The sequence below is a fragment of the Pleurodeles waltl genome, chromosome 7 (genome assembly GCF_031143425.1).
Source record: "Pleurodeles waltl isolate 20211129_DDA chromosome 7, aPleWal1.hap1.20221129, whole genome shotgun sequence".
Lineage (NCBI taxonomy): Eukaryota > Metazoa > Chordata > Amphibia > Caudata > Salamandridae > Pleurodeles > Pleurodeles waltl.
Window position 1 is genome coordinate 543,290,186 of NC_090446.1, and position 19,545 is coordinate 543,309,730.

Here is a 19,545-nt window from a genome sequence, read left to right on the forward strand (position 1 = left end):
CGGTGCCAGCCAAACGGCAGTCCACACTCCCATCAGCTGGTGTGATTCTTGTATCAGGCATGTGGGCGTATGTAAGTGATGGGCCCTTGAGTGGCGCGGTCTGTCAATGTGAGTGTTGTAATGTGCTGGGCCCGTGGCTGGCGGTGTGAATTGTCTTGTTCGTGTCATGTATGAAAGGTGGGTGAATGGACTGTAAAGCGGTTGGTGCCTTGTCGCGGCTTTACAGCTCACGAGCTGTGAGTCATTGGTTCACTTTTTTGCCTTTCACTTATTAGCAGTGCATTTCATTTTTGTGAAATCTCTTGTTAATAAAATTTGATCCACTGAACCATCACTCACCCTCGTGCCAAATCCAACCAGTATGTGTTGTAAAAAATGACAAAACCTGCTCCGCTGTAATCAGGCGTCGCAGCACACCTGTGACACGCTAGGTGCCTCGGGTGGGACCCCGATGATGAAGCATGCCACCAACTTGGCTGCTGGGTGAGGGGTCTTCTTCACATAACCTAAGTGTGTTTCTTTTCACAATTTTAGTGTTTGGCACATCACGGATGTATGTGCACACATCAAAGTGATATATATTCCAAAAATACCTGTTTGGGGGGGGGGGGGGCCCACCTATGTTTTTGGTCCTGGGTGCGGCCTTCATGTAGGGAAACCTACAAAACCCAGAAACTTTTTAAAACTAGGCACCCCAAGGAGTCCAGGGAGGTGTGGCTTGCGTGGCTCCCCTAACATTTTCTTACCCAGACTCCTCTGTAAACCTCAAAATTTGCATAAAAAAGCATATTTTCTTGATTTTTCTTAGTAGGATCACCGCTCCAGCACAAAATTCCTACTCACCCAGTTTTCCCCTCAGTCTCCCAAGTAAAATGACACCTCACTTATGTGGGTCCCCAAAGCAGAGTCCGTCTCAAGATGTATAAAAGAATATGCCCTTATAAACTTGCTGTGCTATCCCTTCTATCCCTTCAGGTTTTGGGCCTTATTCTGTTGCAGGCACCTGGCCCACCCACACAAGTGAGGTATCTTTTTTATCGGGAGACTTGGGGGAACGCTGGGTGAAAGGAAATTTGTGGCTCCTCTCAGATTCCAGAACTTTCTCCCACAGAAATGTGAGGAACATGAGTTTTTTTAGCCACATTTTGAGGTTTGCAAAGGATTCTGGGTAACAGAACCTGGTCCGAGCCCCGCAAGTCACCCCATCTTGGATTCCCCTAGGTCTCTAGTTTTCAGAAATGCACAGGTTTGGTAGGTTTCCCTAGGTGCCGGCTGAGCTACAGGCCAAAATCCACAGGTAGGCAATGTTTTCTTTAAAAAAATGGGATGTGTCCACGTTGCGTTTTGGGGCGTTTCCTGTCGCGGGCGCTAGGCCTACCCACGCAAGTGAGGTATCATTTTTATCGGGAGACTTGGGGGAACGCTGGGTGGAAGGAAATTTGCGGCTCCTCTCAGATTCCAGAACTTTCTCCCACAGAAATGTGAGGAACATGTGTTTTTTTAGCCAAATTTTGAGGTTTGCAAAGGATTCTGGGTAACAGAACCTGGTCCGAGCACCGCAAGTCACCCCATCTTGGATTCCCCTAGGTCTCTAGTTTTCAGAAATGCACAGGTTTGGTAGGTTTCCCTAGGTGCCGGCTGAGCTAGAGGCCAAAATCTACAGGTAGGCACTTCGAAAAAAACACCTCTGTTTTCTTTCAAAAAAATGGGATGTGTCCACGTTGCGTTTTGGGGCGTTTCCTGTCGCGGGCGCTAGGCCTACCCACACAAGTGAGGTATCATTTTTATCGGGAGACTTGAGGGAACATAGATTAGCAAAACAAGTGCTATTGCCCCTTGTCTTTCTCTACATTTTTTCCTTCCAAATATAGGAGAGTGTGTAAAAAAGACATCTATTTGAGAAATTCCCTATAATTCACATGCTAGTATGGTCACCCCGGAATTCAGAGATGTGCAAATAACCACTGCTCCTCAGCACCTTATCTTGTGCCCTTTTTGGAAATGCAAAGGTTTTCTTGATAGCAATTTTTTACTCTTTATATTTCAGCAAATGAATTGCTGTATACCCGGTATAGAATGAAAACGCACTGCAGGGTGCAGCTCATTTATTGGCTCTGGGTTCCTCGGGTTCTTGATGAACCTACAAGCCCTATATATCCCCGCAACCAGAGGAGTCCAGCAGACGTAACGGTATATTGCTTTCCATAATCTGACATTGCAGGGAAAAATTACAGAGTAAAACGTAGAGAACAATTGATGGTTTTTTCACCTCAATTTCAATATTTTTCTTTTTCAGCTGTTATTTTCTGTAGGAAACCCTTGTAGGATCTACACAAATGACCCCTTGCTGAATTCAGAATTTTGTCTACTTTTCAGAAATGGTTAGGTTTCTGGGATCCAGCATTGTTTTCATGCCCATTCCTGTCACTGACTGGAAGGAGGCTGAAAGCACAAAAAAATAGCAAAAATGGGGTATGCCCCAGTAAAATGCCAAAATTGTGTTGAAAAATTGGGTTTTCTGATTCAAGTCTGCCTGTTCCTGAAAGCTGCTGAGTTTAGCACTGCAAACCCTTTGTTGATGCCATTTTCAGGGGGAAATCCACAAGCCTTCTTCTGCAGCCACTTTTTCCAATTTTTTTGAAAAAAACAAAAGTTTCACTGTATTTTGGCCAATTTCTTGGCCTCCTTCAAGGGAACCCACAAAGTCTGGGTACCTCTAGAATCCCTAGGATGTTGGAAAAAAAGGACGCAAATTTGGCTTGGTTAGCTTATGTGGACAAAAAGTTATGAGGGCCTAAGCGCGAAATGCTCCAAATAGGCAAAAAAAGGCCTGGCACAGGAGGGGGAAAAGGCCTGGCAGCGAAGGGGTTAAGACAGGGGCCGTATTTCAATTTCTTCAACAATATACCCCAAACTAGTGTTGCTACAAGAAACACACAAGGCACCAAATAGCAATTCCTTGCTTGCAAGGGACACACCAGGGGCTCCAGAGAGATGGCCGTCCCCCTACACAAATCCTTGCCAATGGTTATAACCAAAGTCACAAGACACCTAGGGAGATAATTTTTTGCTGGAGAGTACGATGGAAGGAACCACATACAATATCCTAAATTGTTACATCCCCCTTACGATGCATTAGACCACGCTGAAAGTCTAAGGGGAACTGGTAGTGACACAAGCGCAAGGGACGATGATATTGCTGGGAGGGGAGTTTTCAATTACATTATGAGTCTGAGATTAGCATGGGTGTGAGGGACACGCCACCAGAGACAGCCGAGGCTTAGTAGACTGGTCGAAAGGGCTATGCCTCAGGGATGTTTGGCAGGTATGGCACCCAGAGGGCCCAGGCTTTACTCATGCCCGGCCGCCCACAGGTCATTATCCTGCAGCAACTACCTGTTCTTGCCAGCTGCCAATCTCTTTCAGAGCTCAGGTTCCCAGATCCTGGCCACGGGTCATTATCCAGCATAAACTACCTGTTTTGCCAGCTGCTTCACAGCATAGCAGACCATGCACCTGTCCTGCTTTACTTTGACATGTCACCCAGAGGCAACCACCCAATGTGGCACCTTAATGGCAGGTTCCTGCATGAAAATTAATTTGTACAACAGTTATTGAAACTGTTCACGTCCTTTCTCAGGCTGAACAAGGGCTCTGCTGGGACCGTATGGCATGCGGGCAAGACTTTTATGCTCATACATCCATGCCAGGATAGCCAGCTTTTTCAGGGGGCACCTCTAAGGTGACCCCTGGGTACTTTTAGGGTTACATCCAATACTGGTACCAGTTTGGATTCATCATTCTGATGTTTGATACCAAACAACCCAAGGTTCAGAGTGGCCATCATGTAGCTAGGAAATTCATGTTGAACAGTGTCCAGCACATGTATTAAAATGTCTGCTCTGTTCACTCACTATGTCCCTGGCTTGGCAAAGACACAGTGGGGGTATATTGCTTATGCATGAAGCTATGCCCTCAGATATAATATGGAGCATCCCGCCTTAGGGCTGCCAGGTGTGGCTTACCCATAGTAAATGCAGTTTATGGTGGTCAGGGCACACAGGCAGTGTGCCAAGTTGAGTTTGTGTTTCAGGTTTGCACCAGGACACTCAGCCTGCAATGGCAGTGCTGGGTGTATCTGGATGCATAGCACTAGAGGGTGGCAAAATAAGTGCTGTTGCCCTCAGGGGCCTACCCATAGTACCCCATGCCCTGGGCACCTAGGTAGCCATTTACTAGAGACTTATACTGGTGGTTAAAGGTGTATCCAATTGTGACAATGCATCACAACAGTTTAGGGAAAGAGCTCTGGCCCGTGGAACCTGGTTAGCAGGGGCCCTGGGCACTACAACTTCTAGGTCACATCAAACATCAGGCAAAAAGTGGGGGCTAACCAGGTCAAAAAGAGGACTTTTCTCACAGTTGGTCTACCCTGTCCAATGTGGGCTCATCCTCCAGTATGGTATCAGACACTGCATCTGCAAGGTACATATAGCCATATCCCGTATTAAAGCCCTGGGAGGCCCTGTAGCCCTCTTCTTGTCTTCAAAAAAGCATTCCAAAAAAAGGTTGATTGGTCCTCTCTCAATGAAGTTCTCCTGTCATAGGACTCGGACCTAGTTCCAGGCTTATGTAAGAGTCCTTTATGAGGGCCCCCAGATGCGGGTCAACGTAGTGTTGTCTGAGGCATTTCCCTTGAGGAGGGGCACCAGAGATGGGTGCCCCAGCTCTCCTTTTTTGTCTGTGCTCGCCATAGAGCCACTTATGGTGTAGATTCAGTGTGAAGCCCACATAGGGGATTTTGACTGGGGCCTGGAATTAGAAGACCACACAGTGTTTTATGCAGATGACATCATGTTATTCATGTCCCCAACCGGCTGAGACAGGGACCAGACTTGTTCAATCCTGGGGATATTTGGGGAGGCATCGGGGATATGATACAACTGGGGCAAAAGTTTGTTGGTATTTCGGAGGGGGGCATCACAGGGACAAGGCCTGGCACTCCCAGATTCCGAAAGGGTGGGTTAGCTTCCAATATCTTGGAGTGTACATCTCCTGGGAGCCGGGCCTGACATGGAGTCTGAATCTTGGTCCTGTGATGTGGAGGGCATGGGAGGACCTCTCACGGTGGACTAATTCTCCACCCCCTCCCCCCAACACCATGGGTGGGGAGCGCACTGTATAGGATGATGAATCTCCCAAAACTACTTTATGTCCTAGAAAACTATCCCTTATACATACCACAGGCCTGGTTCAACTATGTGCTGGCTATTGGACGTAAATTCATTTGGGCCGGCAGCAGGCCCACAGCAGCCTTTGGGAAATGCACCTGGACGATGTACTATGGTGGACTCGCCATAGCAGATATGCAGCTATACTACTGAGTGACAACTCCTCCCTATCAATGACTGGCTGCACGGAGGGTTGGAAGACCCCACCTTTCAAGGTGAGCTAGCTTTACTGGGACTGGACAACGAACTATACATCCTCTATGGGGCCCCTATCCCCTACGACCTCTCAGAGGTAGCTCAGATGGCATTTAAAGCATGGAGGGCCGCCCTCCAGTGGATGGGATAAAACCATAAATTGACAAGAGAAACTATGTAATGCGAGGGCAAGTGGCTGGCCCAGGTGTATACCCTAGAAGGGTTCAAGGGATGAGACTCTATTGGCATATCGAAAATAGGGGACGTATGTGGCGCGAACCACATGAAATCATTCCAAGAGATCCAGGCGGAATTCTAAATGCCAACCTCCCAATTACACCGCTACCTACAACTCCAACATGGCCTACACACATACCAGGATGCTCTGGAGGACATTGCTATGTATAGCCCCTTTGAAAATAAGATTTGTATGGCCCACTTTGGTGAGGGAGGGGTATCGCAGATCTATAAATCACTAATGATGCACTCACCCATATCACTGAACTTTCTAGAAGAGAAATGGGAGAGCTGGGTGGGAGATCTGGATGAGGGATGCCTGTATGGCCTATTGCACACTAACACTATCCACTAGACTCCGCTTCATACAATTCAAGTATCTACACCAAGCATACATATCACCCCTCTGTATGTGGAGGGTAGGCATTTGTGACTCTCTAGACTGCCACAGGTGTAAAGATTCTATGGGGAATTTCTATCATGTTGTATGGAACTGCCCAGTGATACAGGTCTGCTGGACTGCCATTCTTAATGCCCTTTCTGCCGTAGTGAGCAAGCATATTGAGGCTCACCCACGCTTTGTACTGCTTGGTATTCTATACGATATTGAGCAGGCTTGAGGGGGTGGGGGGGGGGGGAAATAGAACATTGGTGGGTCTGGGCACATTAACTGACAAGAGGGCCATGGCCTGACACTGGACCTCCCCTGCAGCCCCCTCGTTGAAGGCTTGGATACGTGGTATGGACTGGTGCGGCAAGCTTGAAGAAAAAAAATCTGTGAGGCCTGCGGTTGTCCCCACAAATATGATAAAATCTGGAAAAAATGGTGGGGCTATCATGGACTGGCAATTTAGATGTAGCCCGCTGTGACGCCCAGGAGGCTTGGAGGGACATAGTGCCAGTCCAGCTTTGGGATCTCGGGATGTATGTAAATCAATATGCAAATATATCTACATTATGGAAAGCAATTGTTTTGATGTTAAGCGTAAAGTTGGTAATAAAATGTTACCATAAAAAAACAACATATGGCCTAGGTCAGGTGTCTCCAACTTGTCAATCGCAAGTTACCAGTACCGCCCAGACTCCTTCAGAGTAGCTCACAGCCCACAGTTAATTTTTAAATAAGCAGAAGGTAATACTTTTCCTTTTAAAGTTAAGGGAAGGATGTGTTTATTTTAAACTATCATCATCATCAGACTGCAGACAGCAGGGCCTGATTATGAGCAGTGCACAGTCAGATTTATGACCCAGTCTGGGCCTGTGGCACAGAGTTGAACTGGAGAACTGAGTTATTTAACTCTTAAATGAAAGCCCTTGCCAACTCAATATTGCAGCTGTGTACTAAATGAGGTTTCTGAATGCTTTTATATGGGAGACAAATAAAAAGAAATGTTACCTTGATGTTTAAGTTACCTCTTCATTTTTCTCCTATTTTAAAGTACAGTATTGCATTTACAAACAGCAGCCTCTTGCTCCCAGAGGCCAGTAGACACTGTGCCATAAGTAGAGTTGAAAAATGCAATTTCTTTTTTTAAATGAGAGAAGTTTCAAGTGCAGAAAAATGTTCCATATTATGAAAATGTTTGCAGACACACCCAAAAAACACTACTGTATATAATATGCAGATGGTGGGTACTAGAAGTGTTAATGAAAAACAGTACAGACAAGGATTTGGGGACAGCCTCAAGAGGCAATGTGCATTGGCTTTGACCCAATGAGGGAAATCTTGGTGAAGAGGTTTGTAGAGGAGTCATGTAGAGTTGGACTACCCTTCCTCACAGTCTTAGTCCCTCAAAATGGACGCACTCTTCCCACCAGTCCCAGTGCCACAGTACCAAGATGTCCTGTGCTAGCAGTTTGGAAAGGTTCTCTGTGCAAGTGGTTTCTATGTTTGTCACCGTCAGTGGGAGGCATAGTGCTGCAGATGACTCACTCTGAAAGGACAATGTTGCCCTGGCCCAACCAATGGGGGATCTTGATGCGAGGAGCACCGGCAACCTCAGTTAAGCCATGGCAGCACCAAAACAAGACAGAGGTACACTGGGAGTAACGGAGATCTTATTGCTTGGGTCCTTGTGTGATCCAGTTTCAACATCCCTGTCCCAAATTAGGAGGAACCTATCTCAGGTCACAGCTATGACACTCCTGCCAATCTTGGATTTCTCAAAGTAAAGTTTTTTTTCTTGCAAGTCCAACTGCATCTGATGGTCACAGTCTTTGTAGCACCTCAGCACTTCGTGCTGCAAGAACACAAGCAAATCTTGGCACATTGACTAGAAGTGTCTTCCTAGTTATGTTGCAGACATTCCGTAGGTATTTAAGCACTCCAATTATAGGACCGCTTTTGTGTAGCGCTGCTAGTTTGTGATTTTTATACAGACTGGTTGAGCCATTATCTTTGTTAGAAGAGTGAGAAGGGAGGAGAGAAACCTGGGAGTCTACGATCAGAATCAATCCAAAACAGCAGCACAAAGACAAGTGAGGCTGCCCAATCTAACTACCTATTACCCTCTGGAGCTAGCCTTTACCAGAGAACAATGGGCAAGAAGGCACAATGTCTTCAAGGGGATCCTTTGTCTCATTCTTTCACACCAACACCACTCCTCGGTCTGACCCATCCCTGGAATGTTCTTGGGAAAGTCCTGCAATATGTTTTTGCTCTCTCAGATCTGTTTCCAATCATCCATCTTAAGTACCATCATAGAATGCCTGATAGAAAATGGAACCCACTGTGGCTTTAGCCATATGTGCCACTTCTAGCATTTATTCCATATGCACAAGCATTGTGCGACATGCATCATTTACACATGGGCAGCACAGGTACACTAGCATGGATGGAATAAAAAACAGGTGATATGGACTGGCAGAACAATTTGCACAAAAAAAAAAAAGAAATCACCAGAGATACTAGTAGGATGCTTGGCCAACCAGGTAACAGGGAAGTAGGCCTGTCCTGTAACTATATTCACGTCACTGCCACTACTGCTAGCCCTATACAGCCTGGTGAGATGACACTGGCCACTTACTTTAAACGAAGGTGAGTCCTTCCAAATCAGATAGCCCTGCACTCTGTCTTGTCCCCTTAATGGAAAGGCCTCAGCAGACACACATGATTTGGCCTGTGTGCCAAGGTGGTGTTCAAAAACACCACAACTTGCTTTGGAGACTTCAAGGCAAGAGTGAGCACTCTCAAGAGCCTTGCAGGGGACTTTCCTACACCAAGGAAAAAAACATGTCTGAGGGTGTGATTTGCCGCATAAGTATGTAATATGGTAAGTTGGGAAGGGCGAAAGACAGCCACTATTAGGAGGACACGCACCACAAACCTGATAAGGGTGACCTCTCCAGGTATAAATGAAGGACCTTCAGACCAAACTCGTCAGTACACATCTGGATCTGTGGAAGACTAAGAAGAAAGACTGCTATGCTCCAAGAAGGACGGTCACTTTGCTGCCCCACTGCCCGCCTACTTAGATGAGCGGGACTGGATATGCATCCTGAACACAGGCCCACCAGAGTGACTCAAATAGCTAGTTGGCTGGCCTCCTGATCACAGTCTCAGGGTCAGAAAAGGATCCAACAACCCTGAGCCCAACACCTGGACTGTGCCAGCTGCAAGTCCTGCTAACACCAACACAGGACTTCGCATTGCAGCACCGTAACTCATCTGAACCACCGCTGCCCAACACATTCTCGACACAGGCCTTTGCATTGCAAGCCCCTCTTCAACGCCATCCTCGACTACTATAAAGGGCCTCGCATCGCAGCCGCGCTGGTTCCCAGAACCGCCCCTGCATGACAGCTCCATAACCCAGGAGTTCACATCACTTCTGATAAGAGACGCATCCTAGACACGGGACTTTGAAACCAGGATGCAAAGTACTTTGTTCAGCGGGCCTAACTGGGTGCCCATACCTGGCCCACGCTCCATCACTTGTGACTTTGTCCCAGTCTAGTGCAACCAGATAAACACAGTTGGCGCTTTGTGTGTTTTGGTACTATTTTCACTTACATTATTAAAATTGCAGCTCTCCAGTTCTAATGATTGGATTTTGTCATTTCGGTCTTAAATTATTTATTAAAAATACTCTATTTTTCTAAATTGGTGTGGGATTTTTCTTGTGTCATGTTTTGTTTTATTACTGTTTGAATTGCTACATAAATACTTAACACATTGCCTGTAAGTTAAGCTTGACTGCTCTGTGCCAAGCTACCAGAGGGTTGAGCACACATTAATTTAGGGTTTGCATGTGACTTCACCTGACAAGGACTGTGATTGTTGCTTGTGTAGGGTTTCAACCCCCTCAACCAGTAACCCAAATTCTTACAGAAAGTATATAGAGCCAGAGATTAGGTCACCAACTCCCATACCTATCAGTAACATATGACAGAAAGGGCTTCCTTTTTGCATGAGCAGACCCAATTTAATTCTCTAGCATGTTCAGTGTAAAAGAACTCCTGTTTGTCTGGGTAATTATTCAAAATTTCCCCCCAGATCTCAGAGGAAAAGCCAAAAGTCACTAAAGTTAAAAAGAGGTATCGCCAAAGCCAACAGGTTTTGCCTTTCAGACCTTGCAGAATTTGTCAATGGTTTTAGACAAGGTGTACAGAATTTGCAATGCTGAGCAGGATGGGGAAAAAGAAAAAATAACCTTATGACACAGTAGGCTGTGTTGTTTTTTAGGCAAGCTCAACAAGCATGCGTGCTTACAAAATAACATTTTTGTTTTGTATACAGATCCAAGGTGGACTGCTAAAAAAAAAAAAAAAAAAAAAAAAAAAAAAAAAAGAAGGGGGTAGTGCAAGTAGATGAGTAAAGCAACAACGAGGGGAGGGAAATCAAGGTGACAAGAGACCTCAATATGGAGCTGGGGAAAGAAAAACCCGGTGAGAAAAAAATATGACTGGGAAACGTCCATGAGGGAGACTGCATCACAGAGGGATGGGAAGAAGTGCACAGGCAGGGAAAAGGCAACCAAAGGGCATTGGAGGGGTCGGAGGAAAGTATGAGAGGGGCAAGTGGAAAACACATGCACTCTTGTTGAGTTCTTAAACAAAAAGGAAGAAGTGGTGCCTGAAATGTGAGCAGTGGGGATCGTGGCTACAAGTAATGGGTCTATGCTCCAGGGGAGGGAAAACACACAAAGAGGAAGTAAATCCCAAACAAATAAATAAGGAAAAATAAATGAGTGACAACGAACCCAGCCAATGGTAATTAATGTGTCGGATCCATGCCAACTCTAAGATGACAGTATGTCTCACGACAGACAGCGCATGTGCTGTCTAGTAGGAAAGACCTAGAAAACAAAAATGTCCTCAAAAACTCATGACTACTTTCCATCTGACCCATATTCTAAAATGAACCCAGTAATTCCTTGTTACAAAGGTTTTGTTTGGGACACAAGGCAAAATGGACACATTCATTAATACTCCTCTGGACTCCTTGGAATATACCAATTCAACAACTCAGGATGATTGTAAGGAAATGCCTTCCTTGGCATAATTACCCCCTACCTTTTTGCCTTTTATTGATGCCAGTTATGATTGATGGTGTGCTGGGACCCTGCTAACCAGGCCCCAGCACCAGTGTTCTTTCCCTAAACTGTACCTTTGTTCCCACAATTGTCACAGCCCTGGCACACAGATAAGTCCCTTGTAATGGTACCCCTGGTACCAAGGGCCCTGTGGCCAGGGAAAGTCTCTAGGGGCTGCAGCATGTATTATGCCACCCTGGGGACCCCTCACTCGGCACATGCACACTGCCTCACAGCTTGTGTGTGCTGGTGGGGAGAAAATGACTACGTCGACATGGCACTCCCCTCATGGTGCCATGCCCACCTCTCACTGCCTTTGGCATAGGTAAGTCACCCCTCTAGCAGGCCTTACAGCCCTAAGGCAGGGTGCACTATACCACAGGTGAGGGTACAGTTGCACGAGCACTATTCCCCTACAGTGTCTAAGCAAAACCTTAGACATTGTAAGTGCAGGGTAGCCATGAAGAGTATATGGTCCGGAAGTCTGTCAATTACGAACTCCACAGTTCCATAATGGCTACACTGAAATCTGGGAAGTTTGGTATCAAACTTCTCTGCACAATAAATGCACACTGATGCCAGTGTGGGATTTATTGTAAAATACACCCAGAGGGCATCTTAGAGATGCCCCCTGAATACCACCCCTAGGGCTAGGCTGACCAGTTTCTGCCAGCCTGCCACAACCAGACGAGTTTCTGGCCACACAGGGTGAGTGCCTTTGTCACTCTGTAGCCAGGAACAAAGCCTGTACTGGGTGGAGGTGCTTCTCACCTTCCCCTGCAGGAACTATAAACACCTGCACAGCGACACATCTGACAGGGACCAGCGACCTCTGAGTACTAAGAGGACTGCCCTAAACCCGCAGGACCAAGAAACTCCCGAGAACAGCAGCACTGTTCAAAAACTGCAACAACTTTGCAACTTTAAAGCAACTTTCAAAGAACTCTCTCTTCCCGTCGGAAGTATGAGACTTCACACACTGCTCCCGACGCCCCCAGCTCGAGTTCATGAAAACCAACACAGCATAGAGGACTCCCAGGCGACTACGACGATGTAGGCACCCTGAGTCGACCCCCCTGCACCCCACAGCGACGCCTGCAGAGAGGATCCAGAGGCTCCCCCTGACAGCAACTGCCTGGTAACAAGGAACCAGGCGCCTGGACCAAGCACTGCACTTGCAGCCCCCAGGACTGAGAGGAATCACCTACCAGTGCAGGAGTGACCAGCAGGCGGCTCTCATCCTAGCTCAGTCTGTGGCTGGCCCAAGAAGCCCTCCTGTGCCTTGCCTGCATCGCCTAAGTGACCCCCGGGTCCCTCCATTGCTTTCCATAGCAAACCCAACGCCTACTTTGCCTACTGCACCCAGCCGCCCCTATGCCGCTGAGGGTGTGTTTTGTGGGCTTGTGGGTGTCCCCCCCCCCAGTGCTCTACAAAACCCCCCTGGTCTGCTCCCCAAGGACCCAGGTACTTACTTGAAAGCAGACTAGCACCGGAGCACCCCTGTTCTTCATAGGCGCCTGTGTGTTTTGGGCCCTCCTTTGACCTCTGCACCTGACCAGCCCTGTGTTGCCGGTGCTGTGGCTTTGGGGTTGCCTTGAACCCCCCAACGGTGGCTGCCTATGCCCAGGTACTGACTGTGTAAGTGCTTTACTTATCTGAGAAACCTAACCAAACTTACCTCTCCAAGGAACTGTTGATTTTTGCACTGTGTCCACTTTTAAAATAGCTTATTATTATTTTAACCAGAACTGTGTGTACTGCTGTTTTAAATCACAGTTCTATACTTACCTGTGTGAAGTACCTTGCATTTTATGAACTTACCTCAAATCTTGTGGTTTTAAAATAAATTAAAAATATATATTTTTCAATATAAAAACTATTGGCCTTGAGTTAAGTCTGAGTGTGTATTCCTCATTTATTGCCTGGGTATGTACAAAAAATGCTTAACACTACCCTCTCATAAGCCTACTGCTCGACCACACTACCACAAAATAGAGCATTGGTATTATCTAATTTTGCCAATATCAACCTCTAAAGGGAACCCTTGGACTCTGTGCACACTATCTCTCACTTTGAGATAGTATATACAGAGCCAACTTCCTACAATGTTACTTTCTTATTTGATGCACTCATTTAGATTTGCCAGAGCAGTGGCTCAGACCCTCAGCTTGCCAAGCAGGTGGCATTAGTCACTGAGAGGATAGGTACCTCTCTTAATCAGTCAGTGTGCTAGGCTTTGGAGCTCAAAGGATCACAAGTAGGTTCTGAAGGACAAACAGGGTTCTGTGGTGGATCTGGTAATATGCAGTGGTTCAGGACATCAATGAAGGAGCACGCAGTTCTATAGTTCTGGAATGGAGGCCAGCAGCTCTGATGGTCACAGGTGCTGGAGGGAGTTCCAGAAATCATTCAAACTACGGGGTTCACTGGTTGGCAGGTGGGTAATCAAGCTGCCAACTAGTAAGCAGGACGTTCTAGTGGGCATTCAGGCTTATGGTTGTAGGGTAGGCTCCAATGGAAATGGTCCTCCTTGGGAAGTGGGGCAGAAAGTAAGAATTCTGTTTTTTACCTATCACTGACAACAGAGTTTTCCAGGAGCTGAAACACATGGGTAGGTATGAGTGGCTTCTGACATTGAAAGCAGGTGCCTCAAGATATACAGGTTTGGCACCTAAGGGAGTAGCAAGAGGGTCTAGTGCCAAACAGCAGTGTTGGACTGGAACTTCGAGCAGTCTGCCAATGTCAGATGGGCCACCTTGGAAGGATCAGTGTGCAGGCTTTTTGTTTTGGTCCTATTGGCCGTGACAGAACCAAAAAGTAATCCATAAACGTATCCCTTCGAGCTCACCATCTGGCTGTACCACAGTGCCAACACTGACCATCAGGCTTCTGGGTGGAGAAGGTTCGGCAGGGTGGGAAGATGGAGGGTGGGTCAATAGCAGGTCAGTGCAGCACTAGTGGATTCTGATGGTTATGTCAGAGCACAACACTCAGAGATATGCATGTCTAATTTTTCATACTGTAAAAGTTGTAATCAGATGTTCAAGATAGGAGGTGCCACTGAGTTAAGTGGGATATTTAGCTTGTGGTGAAGCAATGAAAATTCCCAAAACGATCCATCAAAAAAAAGATGAGATGAGAGCATGGCTTAGAGAAAGCAGTTCTGGTACCAGCATTCTGGTTGTTTTCTGACAATTAATCAGAGGTTCTAGAAAAGTTATTAATCACCAGAGATCTGTCATCAGGACAGCTGATTTCACCCTCCCTGGTTTAGGTGCCTGAAGACTTAGAGTCAAGTTCCAGCAGTCACTGCAAAACCGCAAGTCCCACATCAGTTGTAAACACATTCTCCAATTCCCCCATCCCTGTCCCCACAGGAGTAACAAAAAGGGCCGTTTACACGCATTGGGATACGATAGCTCTCTAATGTCTTGCTGCAAACAACCAGAGAAAGCCCATGTTAGCATTCCAACCGTGACTTGCTGCAAAGCAGAGAAAGCCCAGTTAGCATTCCAACCGACCAAATAACACCCTCTCCGTCTCCTCAACGGTTAATGGCATTTTTAACGTAGTATGCGGCTTGTGGCCAAAAAATGCCGCCCTCCTATAGATATCGCTAACCCACTGGCGGCGGGCAGGAAGCGAGGTACTTTGGCGTGCATTCTAGACAACGGACTTCCAGGGTGAGAGACGCTTCAACGTTGTGCGGCTGGACTTACCTTTCGCGGGCTTTCGTTTCCGAAATGCAGAGATCAGGTGACCAGGAATATACGGAGTAGGTTTAAAGAGTAAGCCCAGCAGCCTCTAAAAATAAGCCAAAACAGAAAATGCCATCACAACGCCAGAAGTAGCTTCTCACTTGCGCTGACTCAATGTTTTCGAAGACGTCGTTTAATTTATTTCAGGACTATGTACGTTTTACCCTTTGTGTTGTCCTTCTAGATACGCGCCCATTCATCTTGCCCCTGCCATTGAATTAATCTGTCTAGTCAAGTTAACTTTTTGGAACTGTGAAATTAAGGCCTTTTTGCCTCTTTACAACAATGAGTAAGAGCTGCGTATTTAATACTTATATACTAGTAGATTTTCATCTAACCTTACAATCCAAAGTGTTCCTTCAAAATGGGCCGAGTGCATACATGTGCAACTCCAATTTAGGTAGGACAGTAATTTTGATCACTTGAAAATCCCACTAAATAAGAACACCGTTTCATATTTAACACTAATACATTCATGTGGAAATGCGTCTTCGTTCACCATTGAATATATTACTTTATGAGTCATTCGGCTATTGCTCAGTACTCCATATTCAACCGTCTAGGGCGCCGATGCCTGCTAAGCATATAGTGCAGTGGTTCCCAACCTTTTGACTTCTGTGGACCTCTACCAACTTTATTTTTAATGGAACCAAGGGACCCCCACTGAATCATTATTGGAATCCAGGGACCCCCCCTTACTGAATCATTACTAAAGTTGGGGGCCTTATCTGTTAATATTATTTAATTTTCTAAGCAGTTGGGGATCCCCTCTGGAGGCTGCATATGACACCCATGGGTTCCCAGACCACAGCTTGGGAACCACTGATAAAGTGTAAGTGCACAACAAAGTTTGGATTTGAGAACCTGAAGTTAGCATCAAAATCTGTTTCACTGATGTTACAATTGTTTCTCTGGGCCATGGGTCTAACCCTCCATAGCTGTCAATGTTTTAAGCCCAAATTGAGGATGGTAATTGATGACTCTGCAAAACCCCTCGGTCAGTCTTTGAGGTACTGGATATCCCATGCTGGAAAATTTGGAACAGTGGTTCATTTTAAATAGTGGTTCCATCTATGCCATGTGGCACATTACATCTAGTCCTAGGCTTTACTTCATTAGATGTGCTAGCCAATTGTATTCATTGTTATCTAATACAAATGAGAGAAGACTGCAACTACCAGAATGCATTGGCTTCGCAAATAAGAACCAAGGACTAGATGCCTTGTTGTCTTCATGCCACCAAGGATTGCTGTAGAAATACTACACCTTAAAGCCCATAGCCACAGTAACGTTGATCAGAAACTGATAAGGCAGAAAGATCCTTTTATGGAGATGGGAAATGTTATCCTACAAATGAATTTTTTTTGACATGCTGTGAAAATAGAAGCAACTTCGCTCTCAGAAACCAGCTACCACTCCAATCTGTCATGGTCTGCACTTTTGTTTATGACCGTGTATGGCACTTCCTTATCTTTCAGCTAGGTTTGAGAAACGAGCCTCAATGTGAATTTCCATCTATGTGAAAGGTTGAAGTAAAAAAGAGACAATATTAAAAGTAAATAAAAAGTACATTTATGAAGAAGTCATTTTGAATTTATATTTATTTTGTGTGATAACAATAATATAAAAATAAGGCATTTTGAACGGTTTAAATTGAATGCAATAAAAACAGAATCTGTGTACTAATAATGAAACCCTGTGCAGGCAGACATCTAAATACCGCTTACATTTTAAACTCTAACACGCCCGAACCGATTTACACCCTGGTGCTGGAATGGAGGCCTCCTGAGTAAAGAATAACAGTGGCTCACCCCTCGTGCGGGAACAAATCGTGGTCTGTTTAGCCACCTGCCAACAAACTGGTTTCCTTCAATAATTTCAAGACTTGAACATTTAGTTCAAACGACTCAAAGAGGGGCAGCAGTGTGATTATGTGCAGCTATGAGTACCTTTTTACTCATTAAGCCTGTATCTTTCCTGATTGATCACATTTTGAACTGTGAGGGGGGCTTTTTTTACCTGATATTTCATATGCTGGAACTCCTGACTGGCTGACTCGTCTGAGGCCCGGGTACCAGTGTAAGGTCTGCTCAGAGGAAGTCATGGCGGTCCCCCATCATGTTGTCTCTGGAAGTCTTGGTGCTCCTCACAAGTTGAGACCCAGTTTCTTTGGACACTGAAAGACCTCTTTTGATTTTGGTTGCTATAGCCCAGAATCATGAACTGTGACATCACGCAGATGATGACATCACAATGCCTGTCATCCCAGAGTCCAGGTCACTGTGTACATCGGAATCATCGCATGGACAAACAGATGGAATATTGAGCCTGGAAATTGAACAATAAAATATTTCTATGGTGTTAGACCTGGCATCCTTGGGTGGTTTATTTTTTGCCTTCTGGCCTCCTGTTTTGCTGATTTTGTTTTTTTATGGCTTTAGGTGTTGGAAGCTGGCTATCTATGTAGTGTACTAATGTGGGGGTACACTGTGCACATAGTCCAGACGACCCTTATTGGCTTACAGGGCTTAAACTAATGATCCCAAATGCTCTTTTTGTGGTAGTGTGGGCGAGCAGTTTAGGCTTATCGGAGGGTAGTGTTAAGCATTTGTTGAACACACAGAGTCAATAAATGAGACACGCATTCAAGAAGAAACTCAAGATCAATTTGGAAAAATAACATAGATTTTTATATTAATTTAGACACCAAGATCAGGTAAGTACATTTCGAGTTAGCAAAATTAAAAAATATAGAAAATACAGCTGTCAGATTTGAGGCATGAGCCTCGAACGCAGTAAAGTTATCCTACGGGAGAAATATGCACTGCATAGGGTCACTTGCAAATGACTTACAGGACTGTTCTTCTGGACTTAAGGTAGGTAGGGAACAAGGTCCAAGACAACACCAACAGTTCAGGTTTACCTGCCCTGGTGTGTCTGGGTGCAGAGGTGCTTTCAGCAGTGCTAGCCTTGAATGCTACACATTGAAATCGATGGGGAAAAGTACCTATAAGAAAAAGGCAGCTAGTGGGCATGGGACCAGTCCAGCAGAACCCAAAGGGTAGCTTGGTTCTTGAGGGTCTCAGGCCCACAGAGACACCATCAGTTTGAATGGACTCGGGCTGGGGGGCTCGGGTGGAGAGGTGTTTTGTCCAGCGGGTTGGTGAGTTTGATGGTCTCACGGTTCTCGGTGTAATAGCAGAAGACGCGAAAGACACACAGCAAGACGACTTCTGGTGTGGAACTGTCTCTCTTTAAGGAAGTCTCTGGCTAGTTTGCGAAGTGCTGGCAGGCCTCCAAGGCTGTGGGAGGATGCACAGCTGCAGGACGAGTTGTGTCTTTGCAATTGTCAGGACAGGAGCATGAAGGCAGGGTTTGGCGCCAAAGTCCATAGCTAGTCCATAGTTCTTGTGCTCATTGGCTCTTCTTTGTCCTTCTTCTTGTAGTTGGACAAATCTGCCAATTAGTGGGCCCCTAAATATTAAATTTAGGGATTTAAAGGGGAGTGTAGGGAAGTAGCCAATGACCTACTTACACCTGGGGTGACTATCCCCCCATATTACCACTTCTTGTGGAGAGTTGGCATAATCCAGTCCCAGAGTTCCTAATTCCACCAAAAACCAGATGGTGGAACCCTTCTTCAAGAAGTACATCCGGCAGCTCACCTTAAGGGTGTGTCTAGTCTGGTGGTGCAACATGTCCACTGCATAGTTAATTTCCTGCCTGTTCTCGTGTCAAATGGGCCTCAAGGCAGGGGTTGACATTCTCCAGGTCTGGAGGAAGCCATGGTTGCATATTAAAGGCAGCAGCGGCTTTGAAGGTTCTGGCTTTGGTGTGCAGATTTTCTGGCCATCCTGTAGGAGCAGGTGATAACACCTTCTCCAGAGCAGGTGTTGATTCCTGACTTCAGAGAGTGCTAACTTTCACCAATAGGGGGTCAAGAACTCGTCGGTGGTGGCAGGCAGGTCGAGACCACCAAGCAAGCACACTATAAGACTTAGGTTTCAGGGGGCACCTCTAGGTTGCCGTCTGGGTGCATGTCATGATAAATGCACTACTGGCATCAGTATGGATTTAGTAAGCTGAGGTGTTTGATACCAAACACCATAGGTTTCAGGAAAGCCATCATATAGCTGGGGGACTCATAATAAGCAGTGCCCAGTACGTATTATGGCTTTCCTGTTCACTTTTACCATCTAGAAATTGAATTAGACAACACAGGGGCATATCTGCTCTGGCAGATATGCCCTCACATGTAATATAATACACTCTGCCTTAGGGCTATAAGGCTTGCTGTACTGGTGGCTTACATTTAGTAGATGCAGTGGCTTGGTCATGGCACACAGTGAGTGTGCCATGTCGTGTATTGACACATGGTTTGCACCAGGTCACACAGCCTGTGATGGCAGTCTACATGCAATTCGTATGAGGGCCCCTTAGGGTGCCATAGTACATGCTGCAGCCCTTAAGGACCCTCTTTAGTACCCATGTCCTAGGTACCAGTGGTACCATTTACTAAGAACTTACAGGGTTGCTAAAGAGTGTGCCAATTGTACAGAAATAGACCATTTTGCCTTGTGTTTAGGGAAA

At 46.0% G+C, this 19,545-nt stretch overlaps 1 protein-coding gene across 1 annotated transcript in view; it reads right to left on the minus strand.

Annotated features, from left to right (window-relative positions):
- Window positions 1–14,978, minus strand: part of LOC138304327 (zinc-binding protein A33-like) — a 234,134-nt gene extending 219,156 nt beyond the window's left edge. The window contains exon 1 of the mRNA XM_069244283.1: window positions 14,917–14,978. The gene's annotated coding sequence lies outside the window, so the exon portion shown is untranslated. The remainder of the gene's footprint in view (window positions 1–14,916) is intronic.
- Window positions 14,979–19,545: the final 4,567 nt, after the last annotated feature.